Raw genomic sequence first — 21,320 nt, 5'->3', positions numbered from 1 at the left:
CCTACGAGTTCCAAAACTGTGTAACTGGAACTTCAGCTTAGATGTATCTCACCGTGTAAATGACCAGTATATTTTTACTTTCTGCTAGCAAATCTACTTTATTGGAAATACTGGACGGATGGTCCCAGGAGACAAGGAACACAGTTTCAGTTTAGGGACATTTTTATCTCACTTCTATTCTCCCTGCTTCTACCATAAAAATAGGAAGAGAGATTTGGGATGTTGACAATGATAAGAAGGAAGCTGCAGGAATGTCAAATGAAGGTAGTTACTTGTTAAACTGGTAATTGCATAAGAAAAAATACAGAGCTTAGTGTCACGTTAACAAAAAATAATCAAGGCTTTTCACAGAGAAAGCCACTTTATTGCAGCAAAATTAGGAAGAAATTTGGAGTATAGGTATGCTTTAGTATAATAAGTATAAGATTTTTGTGCATAAGCATAAGGCTCAGCAAGTCCAAGTGCAAGGTGCTGTACCTACAATGGGGCAATCCCAGACATGAGGACAGACTGGGAGAAGAACTCATTGAGAGCAGCCCTGCAGAGAAGGACTTGAGGGTTCTGGTGGGTCAAAAGCTCGACATGAGCCAGCAGTGCGCGCTTGCAGCCCTTAAGGTCAACTGCGTCCTGGCTGCATCAACAGAGGGGTGGCTGGCAGGGCGAGAGAGGGGATTGTCCCCCTCAGCTCTGCCCTCATGAGGTCCTACCTGGAGTGCTGCGCCCAGCTCTGGGGCCCCCAACACAAGAAAGATGTGGGGTTGTTAGAGTGGGTCCAGAGGAGGGCCACAAAGATGCTCAGAGGGCTGGAGCAACTTATCCTATGAAGAAAGGCTGAGAGAGCTGGGGATGTTCAGCCTGGAGAAGAAAAGGCTCCAGGGATCCCTCATTGCAGCTTTTCAATGCTTAAAGGGGGTTTATAGGAAAGATGGAGAGCAACTTTCTACATGAACAGATAGTTATAGGACAGGGGGAAAGGGTTTTTAACTAAAAGAGGGTAGATTAAGATTAAATGTTAGGAAGAAATTCCTCACTCATAGGGTGGTGAGGCCCTGAAACAGGCTGCCCAGGGAAGCTGTGGATGCCCCATCCCTGGAGGTGTTCAAGGCCAGGCTGGATGGGGCTTTGGGCAACCTGGTCTGGTGGGAGGTGTCCCTGCCCATGGCAGGGGGTGGGTGGAGTTAGATGATCTTTAAGTTCCCTTCCAACCCAAACCATTCTGTGATTCTATGATAAATCTTAGTTAGTCTGCCAGAATTTTGTTTTTTATGTGGTTGGAGGAGGTGGGTATTAGACTCTCCAGCTGTTCTCCCTGTTGTGAAATACACTATTAGTTTTCTCTGGAGATTTCACAAATGCTACTGCTATTTTTGTTCCATAATTTTATACCCTTAAGCACACACATAAGGAACAAAAATGAGTTTAATAAACAGGACTCACTGAAGCTCTGTTGATCAGCAAAGATAAATGTGGTTAATAATTTAGCATTATTTTATTATTCAAAATAGTGTCTTTAGTACTAAACATTTACATAATATGTTATAAAGATTTTTCTAGTGGTAAAAGGAAATGATATAATTTAAGCAAAACTACTCATGTAACTGAAATTTGAGGCTTAACTAACACAAGTCCTTGTGACAGTCCTTTGTACTTTAAAGAAATGTATCATGAGAGCAGAACTGGGATTTCTTGTGTCAGTGTTAGCAAAGAGGAGCTTGAGGTTTGCTTGCAAATGGCATCTTCAAAGGCAATGTCCAAAAATAGTTTTGAGGCAGTGGAGCTTCTTCTGTGAAAATTTTTATTTACTATAATCAGAACTGGTTTGAACTGAGGCCTCTTCCACAGGCAATTCTGACATTAAATAAATTAATATAAAATCATTCTGAAGTAGAACTGAAAAGTAAAATTCCTCAGGAAATTAAAATTCTAAAGACATTTTTTCCAAGCTATTATTGTACTTATTTTAAAGAGTTGACTTACTGCTATTACATCAATAACAAAAACTATGCTGTGCAAACTGTATTATCTTGATTAATTTTGCTTAGACATTTCATCAAATTAATGTCTCAGATGTCACATATCTGCAATATTCTGTTGTTTATTATCTGGTATTATTTAATACAAAATACAAAAGGTAATGCATACAAAAGTCAATATCAAGCAATAGCATCGAAAATGGTTGTATTTTATTAAACTAAGCATTTCTACAAGATCAGAAAAAAAAAATAAAAGTGAGAGGAAGGTGAGAGAGTTATGTTGTTGAAAACAGAACTGGAAAGTGGCAAGTTTTCACAGAATAGTTTGATCTCAGCCAAGCTACATTTTCTGCCAACTTTACAGACCTTTAAAACACCTAGCACTGCACTGATTATTAGCACTGTTTGAAAAATCATTTATAGAGATTTTATTCTTGGGCACTCTCAGATGGTCAGGTTCTTCTAGCCCTTTTAAGGTACTGTTTCCAGTGCGCCATGGCTACAAAGAAATAGGGATGTGAATGCTAAACAATTAATTCAAAAGGCCATATTTTCTTAATGATTTTGACAGAGCTGCTTTGATTAAGACACACAAGAGTGGTGAGTCTTGAGACCATAAATTTGATTGCAATATGGCCAGGTACCTGCTGACATAATGTGTTCTTCATGATTTCACTACTAATTTTGAGGAGGTCAGGTTTTTCAGCTACTGGAAACTGTTCTTGAAGTCAAATACATTGAAAAAGTGTTTGCTTCACAGAAAGTGTTTGCTCCTGAGTCCCACAGGGACTGTCAGCGATGAATGAACAGCTCCAGGAGCCCAGCAGTGAAGAAGATCGTTGTTTGTATAAATGGTATACCCATAGTGTTACTGCATCTGTGTCCATTCAGCTCACTGCAAAGAAGTTACGAAAGGCACTAGAAAATCTTATGGGTGGTACCTATGGCTGTGCTCTTCATGTATAGGTAGTCCACTAAACTATTCTGGGAGTTGAAAGGCTATACCTGAGGCAGGATGACCCCATATATATGTGGGCCACTTGTGTATATATATATGAACAAGATATATATGTATGTACTGTTTACAGTCTGGACTGGTTATGGGGCACTATTGGAAACGTGAAATTAGGCTAGATGGTTCAATCCATCACAGACATTCATACATTCACCTGAAAACTTCTCTTTTCCCATTTCTCTCATTTTCTTATCTTCTCTCATTTTCCCATTGAGTTTTCTTTAAAAGCCAGACTCAGACACGCACTGAGCAATGTTCAAGCCCATTGTAGCAACAGAACTCTGAACAGGAGGCAGTTGCTGGCCCTCCATATTCTGTCCCCAGCTTGGTCTAGTGGATGGGCCATCACAGTAGGCCCTGGAGTGAATCCTAATTCTTTGATTAATCTGCCTTACAGCTGTGGACAAAAGAGGGTGCTTCACTCTGCCACGCTGCGTTCTCCAACTTTGACCTCTGACTGCAAACACCTGGGAATATGTCTTGCATTTTGTTCTGTGTAAGCATGCAGAATGACAGAGTAGCTTAAACTGGAAGGGACCACAGGAGATCACCTAGTCACCCTCCTGCTCAAAGCTGGGTCAGCTAGAACAGGTTGCTCAGGGCCATGTCTAGGCAGGTTTTGAACATCTCCAGGGATGGAGACACCACAACCTCTCTGGGCAACCTGTGCTAGTGCTTGACCATCCTCTGAGTAAAACATTTTTTCTCGTATTTAAATTAAATTTCCTGTATTTCAGTTTGTGCCTTTTGTTCTTTCACTGGGTACCACCGAGACACCACTACAGTGGATACCACTATAGCACCTAGCACGATGGGAACTAGTCCTTGTGGTACCTGTAGGTGCCCCTGTAGTCTAAAAAAAATCCAGAGGAATAACAGTAATACTCACGCAAGATTCCTCTCCCCAGCATTCACAGAGACTTCCAGTACTTTATTAAACTGAACAAATTATTCATTTAACACCCTAGATATTGGTCAAAATGTGCTCAACAATTGGTGGAGCGTGAACTGGGAACATCACCACACAAGAATAGCTCTTTGGTTCCCAGAGCTCCTTCTGTACAGTCAGAGGAGGGGAGGCAGAGAGATAAGGGCAAAGTGAGCCTCAGGTACTGGAGTAGCAGTACCTATGTGGGGCAGGACTCCTTCTGCTGGAGTCTAGCAGCCCACTTTGGGAGGTGTGGGGCTCTGCGGGAGCAGGTTGGCTCATTATTCTCTCCCCGTCTTTTGCCTGAAGTTTGCCATAAAGGTGAAACTAAGTCTTACTTGTCAGGAAAGAATGAAATGATCCCTAAGGTTAGCAAAGTGCTTAGAGACCCTTTGGGAAGAAAAGTGCTACGTAAATAGAAGCTGATTCCTACAGGTTATTAATAGATGTATCTGCAAAAGTAATGTGCAAACTACAAAGGAAAGATCATTCTGAATTAAATTACCATAATTTTTTTCATTGCTGTCTCTTTTCAGGAGACCTGGATAATACTGCCAACAATGACAGGTTGAGTAAGAGACAGGGTTTGTGTGGGCCAGAGGTGGGAACAGAGCGGACTAATTATATCTTTTTTAACCTTTGCGTACATCTGGGCAGGATAAAAATGAATTATGCAACCAGCAACTGAGCTGTCATCCCAGTGGAGGCTGCAAAATGGTGCCCAGGTCATTCAGAAACATGATTGAAGTTGTCCCATTTCCTCTGGATCTAAATACTTAACAAATCCATAAATAAAAATGGTATTTTCTGCATGCTTCATGTAAGGCTCATGCAATTATCCTATGGACAAACCAAAACAAATTTACTTTACTTGCTGTTACTTCAACAATGCAGAGCATGAAAAGCAAGCACTGAAGTAGTATGGCAGAGCTAGACATAGCTTTTTTTTTTGTGTGTGTGTGTGTGCGTTTTGAAACCTCTTTGGTTTAATAGGATAAAGAAGATGACACTTCTATTAAAGTCACTTGGATGTGTCATTTGAACACTTTATCATGTGATATTTATTCCACTTATAATGTGTGTTGTGACATGAAGCTTTGTTCAAAGGTTGGGGCCCAGTGGGAAGGTGTGCAGGGGCCTTCAATACCTGCATCTCAGCAAAGTAGCAGGTGTCTGACCAGAAAGGGGAAGGGCCTCTCTACAGGTAGCAATTATGGAGGAATTTGTTCCTGTGAAATAAGAACTCTTCTCTCTGCTCCTTGACTTTCCTCCCAAAAATTCAATTCAAACTACAATCCATGCCATATGGTTTATTATTGATAGCCTATAGCTCTACCACTTCAACAGGTTTATGACATAAATTGGAGTCATATCCTAAGAAAAGGACTTGACCCTTCGGTCTTGAATTTTTCCAAACTCTATTTCCACCCCTTTGCAGCATCATCTATGCCCCTCACCAAATTAAAGCTGTCTATAACATACAGAGGACTTGTTATGAACAGAGCTTTATATGTTACTCCCTAACACTCCAGTCAGCCCCTTTCCTGGCTGAGCATATTGGAGCTGAACTCCAGAGGCTGAATGAGGTGTCTTTGAGTATCTGAACCCAAACTTCACTCAGTTTTTATTGGTTCCCTGTTTCTAATTTGGTCCAGTACAGTATTTATTAACTCAGTAACCCTAAGCATGGAAAGGTTTTAAAATGTTTGCAGCCAGAGCTAATTTGCCTAATTCAAGAATTTTGGCATCTTCTTATTTTTATTCTTTGTTATCACAAGGAAATAGCATGAATTCTGTCGGTGTTTTTAAAAGAGAGCAGAGAATATGTTGTATTTGTTTGCTCTTGACTTATAGAACAGGAAAGAACAATATTTCACTGGAATAGTTGTGCCTGATGGTGTATAAAAGCCTCTGTTAGCTTAAATTTCCTTGTGGTTAACCTGATACCTCAAAGATGAGTACATGTCATTTCTTTGTCTTAAGTAGTGTGGAAAGCCAGAAAATGAAGTAGAAATACTGTACTGAGTATTTTGCAAGGTAAATTCTGTTCCAGGAAGGTCACATTTTACTGAATTGATATTTCCCCCAGTTCTGCTCTTGTTAATTTGTGGATCCTACTGTGTTTTATAAAGAACTTATGATTTTGTAATTATTTAAACACTCAGTGCTAGATAATATACTACCACCTGAGTGACTCCTCACTAAGCTGCTAGCAATGACCAAATTAGTAGTCTGTGCCAGTACCTATAAGAAGGTCAGGTCAGTTTTTGTAAGACATCCCAGTATAGCAGATCTGTTAATGATTTGGATATAGTATATAACATTAATGCTTATGTTAGTAATTTACCAGTCCTAACATCATTGTTTTTTTTTCTCTAGAGGTATCTGTCATGTGCCTGCTGATAGGGCCTTCAGAAGAAAGCCTGTTCTGGAGCCCTCATCACTACTGATACACTAACATCTGTGACAGTACCCGTGTCTCCTGCATTTTGTCGTAAGTCATATATTTGTGTCCTCGTGGCACGTTTAGTACAGTAAACTCTTTGTGAATAAAACTCCTGAGCTTGTGAAGATCCAGCAGACTAAATACCTATAGCTTACCTGTCAGACTAAGCAACTGAATACAAACCAGTGCTGCACTCACTTATGACAGACACCTCATGAGAAGAGATGTCAGCTCAACATTTTACGTAAGTCCTGTTTTTAAAGTCTTCACTAGACTGGCCCATCCAGATTGGGACCTTCATCGATAGCAATGTTCTGCTGGGTGTTCTGCAGTGAGCCTCAAGGGGTGGGAGGGCTTGTGAATGCAACCATCTCCTTATGAAGTGAGGGGATTCACAGGCATGTCCTGCACATCTACGTCACTAATATATACGTTCCTAGGCAAAAGAAGAACAAATATAGGAAGCATTCTTGTCGCAAACATAATCACTATTGCCCACAGGGATCAAACTTTATTACATAGACAAGCAGAGGGAATCAATCTAGGAATCACTGTCACATCCTGAATGACCTGAAAGGTTACCAGCAATTGTGTGCCAGTAGGGAGGAGTTGCGACTAGCTACAGAGAAACTTGATAGCATCAAAGCAGATTTACGACAGAAATCACTGAAAACTTTTTGAAAGATTAAGAAATCTGAAATGCATTTGACATTCTTGAAAGAAAAAACATAGCAGTTGTTGCCTCATACACTTTACTTAATTTCTTCAGAGGTCTTTCAGATGACAGAAATGCTTGATTCTATTAAACCAGCACTCAAAGTGAGCAGGACTGTGATCCCCATTCTCCATTCCCAGACAGATGCTTGCACTACCCAGAAATACCATGTTTATAGGTCAAGAAAATGATCTCCCTACAAAAAAAGGAAGGAAGGAAGGAAGGAAGGAAGGAAGGAAGGAAGGAAGGAAGGAAGGAAGGAAGGAAGGAAGGAAGGAAGGAAGGAAGGAAGGAAGGAAGGAAGGAAGGAAGGAAGGAAGGAAGGAAGGAAGGAAGGAAGGAAGAAAAAGAAAGAAGGAAAGAAAGAAGGAAAGAAAGAAAAAGAAAGAAAGAAAATCAACCGAACAAAATATATATATATTGCACATGGATTGAATGGGGAGATGCACTGAAATTAAATTTCTAGGTGCTTCTTGCAGCACGGGTGCAATCTGCCCAAATGGCTAATTTATCCCAGAGCCTGGTGTTGCCTTCTTTGCAGGAGCCATGGTGTCTCAAAAGGACATTTGAGTCTGCACATGGACACAAGGCCTTTGCTCCATCCGCAAATAGTGCTGTGGCGCAGGAGGGGGCTGCATCGGTAGAGCCACTTGGTGATGTAGGGGCTGTTTGTGGAATAGTACAGCTTCCTCCCAGCGCCTCAGATACACACCATGGCTGACAGACAGTAAATGACCTCACTGGTGGTTTTTTGTTGTTGTTGTTGTTTGTTTGTTTGTTTTCAGCAGTGTTTTTTTTCTGAATGGGAAGCACAGTCCTGAATTTCTCCTTGAAATAAATAAATAACTGATTTTTCAGATTACCGTTCCAATTAAAGACTGAGAAAGTAATATGTAAACTACATGTACACAGCTCTCCTTCAAGGAGAAAGCTCTTATTTTTGGGGTACCAGCAGAGCCTTTGCATTTCAGTCATCTTCCTAAACAGCATTTTTAATTAAAATCATAACTTGTCCCAAGGAAGAATCCAGAAAATATCTGGATCTTTTCTTTCTTTCATCAGTCCTCAAAAAAAGTGGTCAGTGCAAGCTATTTTACTTTGTTATATTTTGGAGTCTGGGGGTTAGTACAGACTGGGGATTTCTCCCAGAAACAACAGAATATTTTGAGCTGACCAGAAAGGAAAGTATGTTTTCTGCAACTATTTAGTCCTTAAGCAGAAGGAAAGACATCAGGAGCATTGTGACATTTAGTCAATATTTATTGAACGTTTCAAAAACTGGAGGAAAATGCAAACATACTGCTGTGGCATGCAGAGTCAGTGAGATGTGCACTCAATTCCTGCAAGAGGACCTCCTTGCCAAAGTAACCATGAGTCGCAGTATGTGTATGCTCTCTTGAGCAGCTGAAGAGGCTTCCCTTTCAGGCACCTCACAGGAGACATGGAAAGCAGAAATACGTGTGTCTGTGCTGGATTTTCTCTCCTTGCTTGGCTACTTCCCAATTCAGGAGTAATTATCACCCCCACACAGCCCATTACAGTACAGAATTTTAAATCCAATCAAATTGTTCCCCGTCAAATTATTTCTCACTTCTAAACTTCCTAATCAACTCTCACAATTAGCTCCCGTTGCCTCATTTTCTTTGATTGCTTTGCTGCTGCAGAGGGGTCAGATGAAAAAATCTGGGGAAAGAGCAGAGGAACTGAAGAATCTTCTGTATCTTTACCTGTCAAGAAAGAGTTATCTGGGACCTGTGACTTACAGACTTTTAGCAGGAACTAGGCTGTGGCTAGGGCTGTTCCCTCTTCTAGGAAAAGGAAGTCATAAAAGGGACAGGAAAGCTGAGTGGCTGGGGAGGTAAGTAAACCAGCTCATACTATTGTCAGTTACTGCATGTGTTTGGACCAGATCTTCTCCACTTCTCACCTGGCAAGAATCAGGTGTGGCACCGGTAGACATCCTTGTGTCACACTGTCAGCATGAGAGGAGGAAGAAGATTAATAGTGTATAATTCTTTCCTTGCTGAAAATAAAAGACCTGGTAGCAGATTTCCAAGGACTGTTTAAATACTTGGGGTCTCCTGCTGCATGCCTGATATTCTGCAGCTCAGCTTTCCATTTGCTGAGCAAGCAGTCACAGCTTAGACCTGCCCTGCCCTGCCATGGGGTGGCATGGAGCATCAGGAGGTCCACAGCACTGAAGGCACCTGTGCTGCCACAGGACAAGGTGCTCCTGCCATGCAGGACAGTGAGTTGGGGGTGGCTTCCCAAGAGCAAATCAGGGCGAGAAATGGGCTCTGATGGAGAACAAGGCTCTTGGTTGGAAGAGCTTGACTTTTCCCATGGGCAGGAGAGGTGCTCCTGGAGAGCAGGGTTATTTTCCTGTTGATGACTCAGAACTTCTGCTGAAGTCAGGCAGGTTCATGGTAGAAAGAGGGTTAAAATATGACACTGCCCTGTTACATGACCTTAGCAGAAAGCGGAAAGTCAACCCTACATTTTGGTTTAGGAGCTTCTTAAAATTTCATCACTTCAGTGGCTGACCATTCTGACCCTTTTTCATGTGGCTGCCATTTGTTTTTGTTTTTTTCACATGAAATTCAAGGAGCTTAAGCCCCTAGTTTAGCAAGGTAGATGAACACATTTACAGCGTGACTTGCAGGTCAAATGCTTAAAGTTACCTACCCACTTAAGCTGTCATGCTGATTTAACCGCAATGGCTTTTGTTCCCTTGGTGGTTGAAACCTCTCTTCCTCCTGGAGAAACAAATGCACTGAGTCACTGGGGAGGGCACTGCAGTACTGGATTACGTTACAGGCACACACGGAGACATCAAGTCGTAGGAGGCATGTCTTGGTCCATCGAATGACAAAAGAGTCACAGCACTGCAACTGGGACATGTACATTTTTGCAAGGTTTCTAGGTACATGAAGCCCTGCAGGAAGCAGCCGGTACATATAGAGCAGTGCTACAGCACTTCTCTCCATCCAGGATTTCAGAGAAGCTGCTCTGTAGAGATCCAGTGGGCATGCAGTAAGGGTTATCACAAAGATGGAGAAAGGCTTTGTAGCTGCGGCGATATCTGTGCCAACAAGTCAGGAGCAAAAGGAGATGGAAATAATCTCTTATAGGGTGAAGATGGTGACCTCATCCCAGAAACTATCTCCATCTCAACCAACAAGTTCTTGTACTTTTACCTTTCTGATTCTCTCCCCATCCAACTGAGGGGAGAGGGAGTGAGCAACTATGTGGTGCTGAGCTGCCTGCTGGTGTTAAACCATGACAGACTCCCTCCTAAACTTTAGTCCCTTTCTTCAGATCGGGAAACAATATGTACAATAAGCACAAATTCAGATCTGCCATTGAACACATCTGCTTGTATCCCATCAGAACCAGAAGCAAAGGAATAATCTAATTCAAAACATGCCTATATTTGTGCATTTTTTGATGGGCAAATCTAGATTTTTTCCTACATTGTTATTCTCCTGTTGTGTATTTATACCACCCTGTGGGGTTCCCATTAATACCACCAAATGTTCATCCTTGAGCAGTTACAGTAACTGCACAGGACACAGAAAGGAAATCTATTTATAGTATATTAAATTGGAAACTTACATGGTAACATGTTGTAATTCAGCAGTGGATTTTAAAAAAATTCAAACAACAAAACAGAGGAAACCAATATAAAATCTAATCTAAAATTACATTGATTTTGTTTGAAGGGAAAATAGGAAAGGATAGGGAAATCAGTGACGCTATGTGTGTTCACTGTAGGTAGACCTTAGTTTTGGGAAAAAAAAAGTCAATAATTACATAACATGCTTTTTCTGAGTGGATTATCATATTAGATATTGCCCCTCTTTATTAAGAACCAGTGCTGAGGTGAGCTCAAGTTCTCAGTCTCTGTTTGCAGACAGATCAGCAGTTGATTTAGTAGATCACTACAAGTATTTCAAGTTTGACTTGGAGAAGTTTTCCAGAAAAGGTCATTGCTGTTGGGTTGTCAAACAGCTACCAAGCTGCACTGGGAGCTCCCAGTCATCTTCTGTGTAAAGGAGGCCAATATTTGCCCGTAGCTTCAGACAAACGTTCTCTCCTGTCTCCAGCTAGGCCACCTGAGGACGGTATTGCTTCTGCTCAAGGCTCTGCTGGGGCTCACTGTCGCCTGCTACCTGGAGGTATCTGTTCATCTGCCCACAGCTCTGCTCTGTCAGCTCTCTCTGACCTGTTCTGAGAAAATTGTTTCATATTCATTTTCTGTGACAAGGTGACCCTACCAACATCTTTTCCTGAAGCAGATGAGGGGGCCAAAGCCAATTCCACTGGCAGAGCTGGGTGAATGGCAGTGGTAACTTCTAACATAGATGTGGTGACAGGCAGTGGGGCATGGTACTGTCTCCAGATTGCAAAGCTGTTTTCGAAGGGAACATCTGTGTGTATATATATGCATATATGTATGTATGTTTTATAGCCTGAGCATTTCTCCTTTAAAACAGAAATTACTCATAGCCTACAGTGAGCAGACCCACCTTAGTTCCTAGTAAAGTTGCAGTTTCTGCCACTGTTGAAGTAACACAATGATCCTTTTTCTAAAAAGACCTCTTTGAAGTCAGTTCACTGTGACTGCGCAGAAGGGTTAAGGAGTTGATTCTGTTTTTCTAACCCAAGACAAACATTTTCCCTGGACAAATGACTCTCCTCCCAATGTCTTTCTTACGGGATGTCTGAAGAATGAAAGGAGGATACAGTTATTTTTAGCCTGCCCATTTCCTTTAGCTGTGCTATGAGTTGAAAGCTTTCCTTTATGATTTCAGCACTGTAGGGTAACGAGTTTAATTCTAGAGTTCTCCAAAAGAGAGAGATTTGCAGTCATACCATATTACATGCTTGTGACTATATACAGGAAAACTTGCATGACTCAGAAATGTTTGCCAATATTTAAGGGGACTTGCCAAACATTGAACAGGTCCCTTTTACAACTTTCTGATTATTTTTTGCAGTCCAGCTATTGCTTTTTATGATGATTCTTGCAATAAGACGTCTCTTTTTCTGCCTAGAACTCTTCTGTCATATTCATAAGCACTTATTTAGTGTACATCTTACAAATTACTTTGTTTTTACTCAGTGATTAAATTGTTAAGTTGGATGGATATGATAATATGTCATTTTGCCATCAGATTAAGTTCCGCTGTTATTTTCATTCTCCGTTCTAAGAGTATTTGGTATACTTATTTTTGGCAGTGTGCTGAAACCTAAGTCGGTGTTACTTAATTTATAGCATATCCTTAATATATTCTGGTCCATTAAACAAAGGAATGTCTTTGCATCCTCTTCCACAGACAAATTATAGCACTATTTGAGTGTCTGTATTTGGAATGCTTTTTAGCTCTAGCCCACGTAAGACGTTCCCATGTAGGTTCACACTCCCATGTAGAATCTGGGTAGCTATGCTGCAGTGGTTCATCTTATGATTGCTTTGTGGAACAAGCTTAATTTTGAACTTTAACAAACAAAAGGTACAAATATTTTCCTGCACTTACTATCCTTATCTTTGGGTTGCAAAAGGAGAAACAACCAAGAAACACCAAAAGCAAGGACATTTGCTGGATGCCAGATGTATGACTGCCAAGAACCCAAATATGTAAAAAACAGACAATTGAATAGTCAAGGACATCTTTTAATATCTTTAACATCTTTTAATATAAAACAACAACAACAACAACAAACATTCCAAATGCTTTAATTTTTGTATTATTAGGAGTTTGGGTATGTAAAATAATGTAAGAGAGAAGAATGTCGTCACTACTCAACAACTTTAGGGCATATATGAATATTTTTAAAATATTTTTTAAAAAGTCTTATTCTTTTGATAAAAACATGTAATATCCATACCTACATATTGGTATATATATGCTTATTATTTATGAAAAGAAACTAGTTTTTAACTAGCAGCTGGCGAATTTCATTCCATTTCCATTTCTTTTCAGAGGTTTTCTTATGCAGTGCAGTTAAGCTGCATTGACATCTTTGTCAGGGGTCCAGTTTCTCAAAGGTACTTAGGCAACTTTGACATCAATGGGAATTTGTTACCTAAAATATGATAGAGGATCTAGACATAAACTGCTCACAAAACATACAGGGTGAAGCCATGCAACCATGCTTCACCTCCACTGAATTTGGTGGCATTCCACCATTTTCAAACAGCATGATTTTGTCTCATAACTATTTGCCACAGCTGGGGAAAAAAAAAAAAAAAAGAGAGAGAGAAAAAAAAAGAAAGAAAAAAGGAAAAAGAAAAAGAGCAAGGGAAAGGGGAAGCAGAGAACAAGAGCAGAGTGCTTAAATGCCAGAGAAAAGGGGAGTCAGTTCTTGGAGGACTGGAAAAAGCTGCAGAAGAAGGAGTAGGAAGAACCCCCTGATATGGTCAAAGAGAAGTTCCTACAAGACAGAAGATGAAAAACAAAATTTCAAATGTTAGCAATTACTTTCAGGATGTTTTCAGACACTACTAGTGTGCTGTCATGGGTAGAAAAAGGTGTTACAGCATCAAAGGAGACACGGAATGTAATGAAGAAAGAAATTAGAAGAGTAATTTGCATCTATTTGGTGATATAATCTTCAGAGGCACTTTTGTTAATTGGCAGGCTTGGGCTGTACATATTAGAACACTCAGAGTCTGGTGGAAGTCTCCAGAGGTTTTGCTCTAGGCAGCAATTTTGGATGGCCACAGAACATTTCTATAGTCTCTCAGTTTATCAGCAAAATGAGTTATTTTTCCTTCATCGCTTTAAACTTGACATTCAAAAAGAAAAAAGACCAGCTTCTTTCAGGAGCCTGTTTCTTTGAGCAAACAGAACACTGAAAAGCTCATCTTTTCTTGCAGGACTTTTGATAAGATGATGATAATAACATACCTCTATTCACTGGGGTGTGACTATATATGACTGTACCTAGTCTTAGCTGTGAACATTTGTTCTTCTCTCGTGTTGTGTTTTTTATTCCTTTTTCTATTTTACGAGTGTTTAGAGGTCTAGATATCTGTTCTGAAATAAGTAAATAAATAAGTAATTCATAAAGAGACAGAGAGAGTAATCCCCTGCTTCACAGAAGTCAATGGAGACAGAACAGTAGCAAATTTAGTGCACCTTCTGATATTGTTTGTCACTTCAGATGTTGTTTAGATTGAGTTTTATTTATTACTAGCATCTACAATGTCCAATGGCAAAAGTTGAGCACTTAAATCCATACCTTATATGAATGCAAAAAAAAGTCTTTGATATTCAGAGACTTTACATGTATCAGTTCCTCTGACACTGGGGTTTGAGTAAAACCTAATTTGTTTTCCTATCTATTTTATTTATTTATTTTTAAACTAGAGACATAGAACTTTTCTTCCCTTGTGCAGACACTTCTCCAGTTTTAATGTTTTTTTCTTTCTTTCTGCTTTTTATTTCCTTCATCTGGGACTTCTTCTGTCACCAGGTTGTCCTTTTCCCTGGGTGTGGCTCCTGCTTCAGCATATACCATGTCTCTGCCCATTCCCTGAGCTCCCAGCTCCATTCATTAGCTGGATAATAGCCTGCAACTATTTCACCTGAAAATGTTACTTTCTTCCAGTCCAATCTCTTATCGCTGCTGGAGCCAAATTGAGTTATAAGGTCTAAAATTATCCCTGAGGACAACTCTGCTGAGGTAAATACAGTGGATTTAACTCTGTATTTTCCTTATATATCAAAGTTTATTTTTAAAAATCTCAGCTTGAACATACTTGTTTTCAAAATGCATTTTAATCGAAAAGTATGAACGTAAGAGCTTCTTCATTCCTTTTGACTAGCACCTATTCTTTTCGTACAGCAGCTGTATCAAATACTATTTTTTTAATCAAAGCGAGCAGACTGCTATCACAGTTTACTTGCTTTTCCTCTCATTACTGATCTTTTGCTGTAACCATGGATCTACCTGAGTTTTGTGTGTATTAAACATGTATTGTTGAAAAACTGCTGAACAAATTTGCCTGCAACAGTCTCAGATGGAGATTGTTCAAAGGATGTGGCTGAAACAAAGAGGTATACACCATTCCATAAATAAACCCTCCAAAGTGTAAATTGTGACCATCCCTCTCTCCATCTGAACACTTCAAGCTTTTCAGAAAGTTGCTTTTATGTAAGATTAGAGAGCTGTCTCCATGACATGATGCTTTGCTTCTCTTCACCATTAGTTGGGCGTTAGTTGTTCTGGCTGTAAATAGACAGGCACAGATGGTACCACGACTCTCCGAGCCTCCACACATCTTGCACTGCAGGGATTTTTGTTATTCTTGTTATCTCTCTAGCAGCTCCTACTCTTTCCTAACAGTTTGTTGAGAAGAAAAGGGAAGGCTAAAGAACAATCAGTCCCTTTCCTCTCTAGGATTGATGAAGCCTTTAGACAGGATTGTAGCATTCATTTTGACTTTATTCTTTGTTAGGGGAACCCAACTATGGGATCCTCTATGAAGCGAATTTTCTGCCAGCCTCACCATGTGAAGTCAGTCCTCCCTGCGAATGTTGATCAGAACTAGATGCCCCAATGGCATTAAACTGCAACACTCGAACAGCACGCGGCCTCTCTCTGCATATCTTCCCTCAGTGCCCTGCAGCTGTGACCACCACACTGCAAGGAAACGTGGCAGACTTAAATATTGAAGCTTATATCACGAAAGACTGCCTTGGTGCACAAGAACAGTGTTTGCAGGAAAACATCGCAGGTACAATTAACAGCACTGAATCTGGAGACAGGATGAATAAGAAGGACATGACAGAGTCGTAGTTCCACCAGCGCACGTCATGGAGAAGGTAAACTGGGTGATCCTCTTTAGTCTTTCATATACCACAAGAACAAGTTGTTAACTCAAAGGCAACAAATTGAAATCAGATAAAAGGAAATCAATTGTATAAAGAGTACAATTAACCTCCTACAACAACTACTGGAGCCAAGAACTCGGCAAGCTTCTGAAAAGGACTGGATGTTTGTATAAATGATTAAAGTACTTTTTTAGTATTTTCTTTGTCCCATCTTATATGAGCTTGTAAGCTTCTGTGTCTCTAGAGCAGACAAGTTACTAGTGTCTGGGTAAGAAGTCTCCTTTCACTTCTAGCAGACAAATCTCCTATTTGTTTACTGTTAGGTTTTCCATCATCTTCCTTTACAGTGTTGGTGAATGCAAACAGTGATATGGCAAGAGGTGGACTGGTCACCTGCTCCTTGACAGTAGTTTCTGCATTGTCATATGTGAAGCTACAAGTGAGAAGAATAGTGGTAAGGGTTAGCTAGGGTGTTCATGAATAGCTCACCTCTGTCCTGGACTTCAGATTGTTTATATAAATCTGTGTAACTTTTCTTTTTTCTGGGGGGGGGGGGGGGGGGGGGCTTTACCTACCAAAAGGGCTTTACCTACCAAAGCCCTTTAATGATATAGGATATCTTTATATCGGTACTGCTCCAAAACAAAAAATCCCTCCTCTTAACATGGGGGTACACACCTGCACATCAGCCCTGGGTGGTCCCCAGAGACCTGTGGGCAAGCAGGAGAGGTGTCAGCAGATGATCCAGGTGGGCCAAGACCCCCATGCACAGGGCTGATCTTCCGTGCTGCCCTGCCCTGCCCTGCTCTGGGGAGTTTATCTCCATCTGTATTTATCAGCCCAACACAGGCCCTGCCTTAATCAAGACTGCAATATCCTGTAAAGGAGGACAGGCTTGCTGGAGAGGAGGGTGTGATGAAAATACCGCACAGAAGGGACATCTTGGCTCACCTCTTTTTTAATGAAAGGCCTGACTGAGAACCGTCTATCAAAAGGGCTAGACACCTAAGCAATAGATAAATGTCCCAGAATTGCAGTGTTTCAACGAGAAAAAGCAAAAGCACCTTAATATTAAATAGAAGCTGTGAATGTCATGCGGAAATCTATGACAATCTCAAGAGGAAGCAGTTGAAGGCACAAAAAGCCTGATGAGATTATAAATAAAATTATATATTGCATTACACCACACTCCCGCAATTCATGTTTCCTCTGCTGTTCAGTACAGACTGCTGTCAGTTCACCACTTATCTGCTGCAGACTTTGTCTATCTCTTAGTTCCCTCATAAATGAGACAGTTTAGACACTGACATGTAGAAATAGGGTGTTTCTCATTTCTCTGTGGATGCCAATGTCTGTGGCAAATCTGGGTGAAACCCTGCCTGTGTGCATGGTTCACCATATGCCAAAGTGGGCTGGAAGAGACAAGTAGAGGCAGTTCTTCTTTGCAGGCATGAAGACCAATAAATATATAATTCACGTGATCGAGTTGGTGGCCATAGATTTGAAGTCTGTGGAGTGGTTATGCAGGTAGTCGATATGTTAAGGCTTTTCTGCACCCGTCTTCGTGGTGACTCTGCACAGTTGCTCCTGGGGAAACCCACAGATGCCCTGCTGCAGATCACGGGAAAATAGCTGATTCCTCTGGTCTTGGTGCCTCCAAATGAAAACCAGCTGCCTTCCCAGAATGCGTGCTTCTGGACACACACAGTTAGGATCAATACAGAGTTGCAGAGGAAAATGTATGGATATCAACATCCAGTGTAATTTAAAAGTAGGTCTATGAGAGACTGTACTTGCTTGCTTGCTTGCTTGTCTCACCAGCATGTCCCAGCTTGTCTTTCAGAGCTGGAAAAAAGCCTGTCATTTACCGTGCAGTACCAGCATAGGATGGGCCCCCAGCGAAGTTACGTTAGGAAGCTGTAATGGAAGTTTTTAATATTTCTGGCTTCTTTCTGATTTCTGAACACCGGATTCTGCTGACGGATAGAGCAGGGCTTTAGAGCCAGGTACACATCTACCACTTAAACCCTAACGCTTTGCCAGTGAAGTGAGCTGCTTGCAGGAGTTGCTAGGTAACTGTAACCTTCTCATAGCCTGCTTATGTGAGCCAGCGAGATGATTCTGATGATGTCATGCTCCAGGTTTGTATTTCATCTGCTAAAAGAGTTTTCTCTTAATTTCTACAGGAACAGGTGAATGGGGGAGTTCTTCAATGAGTTCGAACTTCCCTGCTCCATCATGCTTGTGTAGCTCAATTTCACACTTGCAAAACACTGTAATAACGCAAAATTGGCCAGGGCTCCTCCAAGTGTGATTTTAGGGGAGTAGTTCTATCTGTGTGCAGGCCTCTTACCTCTTCTAAACACTGATTCAAGGGCTAACTCCTTGGAAACACAGACATCTTCATCAGCTACTCTGCTGCCTGTATCTGAACAAAGCGATGGCTTCCTCAGTAAAAAGATAACAGGAGTTTTGTGGTCATGATTTTTGAGAACACAAAAATCCAAATGTTAAGTGCCAGAAATAGATTGAAGCTGGGACATATGCCCCTTTTAATACTAACTATGTGCCTAATTTTAATATTTATTTGTGAGAGTCTAGGTAGGTCAATGTGTAACATAATGAGTGTAACATAATTAGTGTAATACATCTTTTACAAGGCAGATGAGAAAAGATTCTCAAACAAGATGCATTGAACATGCTGTGGTGAGTACGGGATAGATGAGCAGGAAATTACAGAGTTGCGAGAGATCCTGCAACCCTGTACTTGAGAGAATTTAGCCCTAAACCTGGGTCAAACAAACCCTGAAAGGTATGTGCATCCTGATTCCTGAGCCTAGAGGGGATGCACATTCAAAACATGGTATGTTTGAAGGCTTTCCAGGTGCCTCTCTGCCTATATGAGAAGGCAGGGCATGCAGGCAGGTGACTTGTCACAGCTGTGCCCAAGTTTGACTCCCACTGGGACTCTGCAAATGCATTTGTCATTTTTTTGGTTTCTTCTCCCAAGAAAATAGAGAATGTAGAATAGAGAAATTGAGCCCTCTGTCTCCTGTCCTCCAGCTTGTAACACTTGTGCATCCTCTGGGAGCTATTGCCTTCATTCCTGCCACTCCTAACTGTATCTACTGGTTGTTCTCTTTCTGTTTGCCTGATTTGATCTTCTTTTACTTTATCGCTGTCTCTTGCTGTCCTTCTCCCCCACGCTCTTCCCCACGTGTGAGAATTTCTAATCAGGGCAGAGCACAGGTCCCAGGTGTGTGCTGTGCTGGGCTGCTGTGGCAATTAGCTAACGTTTGGAGTGTGCCGAGCGGCACTCTCTCCAGCATGCTATTTTAAGATGCACAGTCTTGATCACATATAAAGGTCTACCTGGCAGGAAAGGAATTGAGGCAGAGCATACAGCTGATGTTCCCTAGACAGCGAACAAATGCTGGTGTTAAATATGCTGTTAAGGACAGGTAAGTCCATTTTCTGCAGGGAAAGAGCATTCATTAGGACAGGCAGAGACCAGTGGGAAAGATGAGATGCCCCACTGTCAGCAAGTGCCTTGATATCTTCACCTATTCAGTTTGATTAGACAAGGACCCCCCTCCTTCCAAGATGAACTGTAAGAAACCTTTCTGCTTTGTGCCACTTCCACAGAAATCATCAGGGTGATTTGCATAAATATGCAAGTGGTAATCAAACCTGGGTAGTTCAGCTGGTTTATGATACATTTTTTTGTACATGCTGTGCATACAAAATGAATAGATTTTCATTCGATTTAAACTGCACAAGGTCACTGAATTGAACAGGGACCGAAGTAATGGAAGACAAATTCTCATCCCCTGTTTCTTGGTAAAATACCTCTCCAGGGATGTAATATTGTTACTGTAAAGGCCAGAAAGAGTGCAACAGATCTGCTGGTCCTCTAGTAATGGTCCTTTTCTTCTAGATGCAATTTTTCTTTTACCTAGTTGAGAGCAGTAAGAGAATAAGGAAGATTACAGTTGCTGATCGAGTTAGGAGTCTTTGCTTTCATGTATATTTTATATACCAAGACACTCCGGTAAATCTAATTTACAGGCAAGAAAGAGTCTATGAAGAATTAAGTGACTGAGATTCCTCACGTTTGATGTTTTCATTTTGTTTTCCACCTGATTCTCTGCTTGTTTTGATGGTTCAGACTGAAGATTAACACACACAGCACAAAGCTTTCCATTATTTTATAGAAAGTACATGAGGTTTTTGTGTGGCTGAGGGCTCCAGAGTTTTACAGAATGATCAGATATATAACTTTAGCCATGTCAGTTCACATATCTTTAAAACTGGGAGCTAGAGATTTGATGACTTTTCAGAAGAAGTGAAGTAAATGAAGGCCAGCATAAGAACTGAACGAAAATGAGAATTTAAATATCATTCTCTTAATTACCTGACATAATCCTGCCAGTTTTGTTTTAATAAATTACTTAAGTGCCAGCTATAAGACAGTCAATTACCTAGAAATCTGGTAATAATTAATTGAGTTCTGTAAAAAACAGCCCTCACCAGTTATACAGTTAAATATTTATGACTTATGACGAGTGGTGATACGTTTTTCAAGGCAGATGATCGGATCGTACATAAAACAAATCAGGCATCTGCAGTTCAGGAAGTTTCCATTAAAGCTCAGTATTGAGGGGCTTGTGACTTTGATACTTTCCCACTTTGGGGAAGGGAGTTTTTCATTGCTTGGTCCCTTCCTGAAAATGATTCCTTTTAGATATTCCTAATCATTCTAGCTTAATATCTAAATTTGAAGAATAGATATATCAGCATACTGTCTTCTGTGATTAGCAGTGGTATCTGCTGATGAAAAAAGTTCAGTAGTAGAGGCTAAGGCATAGAGTTAAGAGGGTACAACTCAGAATTTCAAATGTTGAGGGTCAACAATGAAGACTTCACTGTGCAACTTGATCACGGTGTTCAGATGTATTCAGACAGAAAACATTTTTTCATTGAAGATAAATTTTTGTTATATTGGTTTGCATAATATGCTTTTTCCAAACAAATGATATGTTAATAAATGTTTAATAATGTACTGCAGAAATTATAAGCAGTGTTTAATAGTACCTTTTCTTGGGATTAAGGTTTTGAAAATTGTCTGCCGAGTTTTCCATTCTGATCTTATTTCTTTATACAGAGACAGCTTGTAGAAACACCAATGATTTTTTATCCTTTAAAGAAAACAGCTTACCTGCATGAAGGCATATATCAGGATCAGCTGTTTTTTAATAGTTTAATTTGTGTTTCCATTGTGACAGATGTATTTTGTTTTTGTCAAAAAAAAAACAACAAAACTCTAACTTCCCTGGCCCCAGTGGCAGGATTTCAGTGTTGCGGATGCGGTCCTTCTCTGGCACAGTGGACTCTAGTGAG

The sequence above is a fragment of the Anser brachyrhynchus genome (assembly GCF_964034855.1).
Source record: "Anser brachyrhynchus genome assembly, chromosome: 2".
Lineage (NCBI taxonomy): Eukaryota > Metazoa > Chordata > Aves > Anseriformes > Anatidae > Anser > Anser brachyrhynchus.
Note: the sequence above shows the minus strand (reverse complement) of the source record.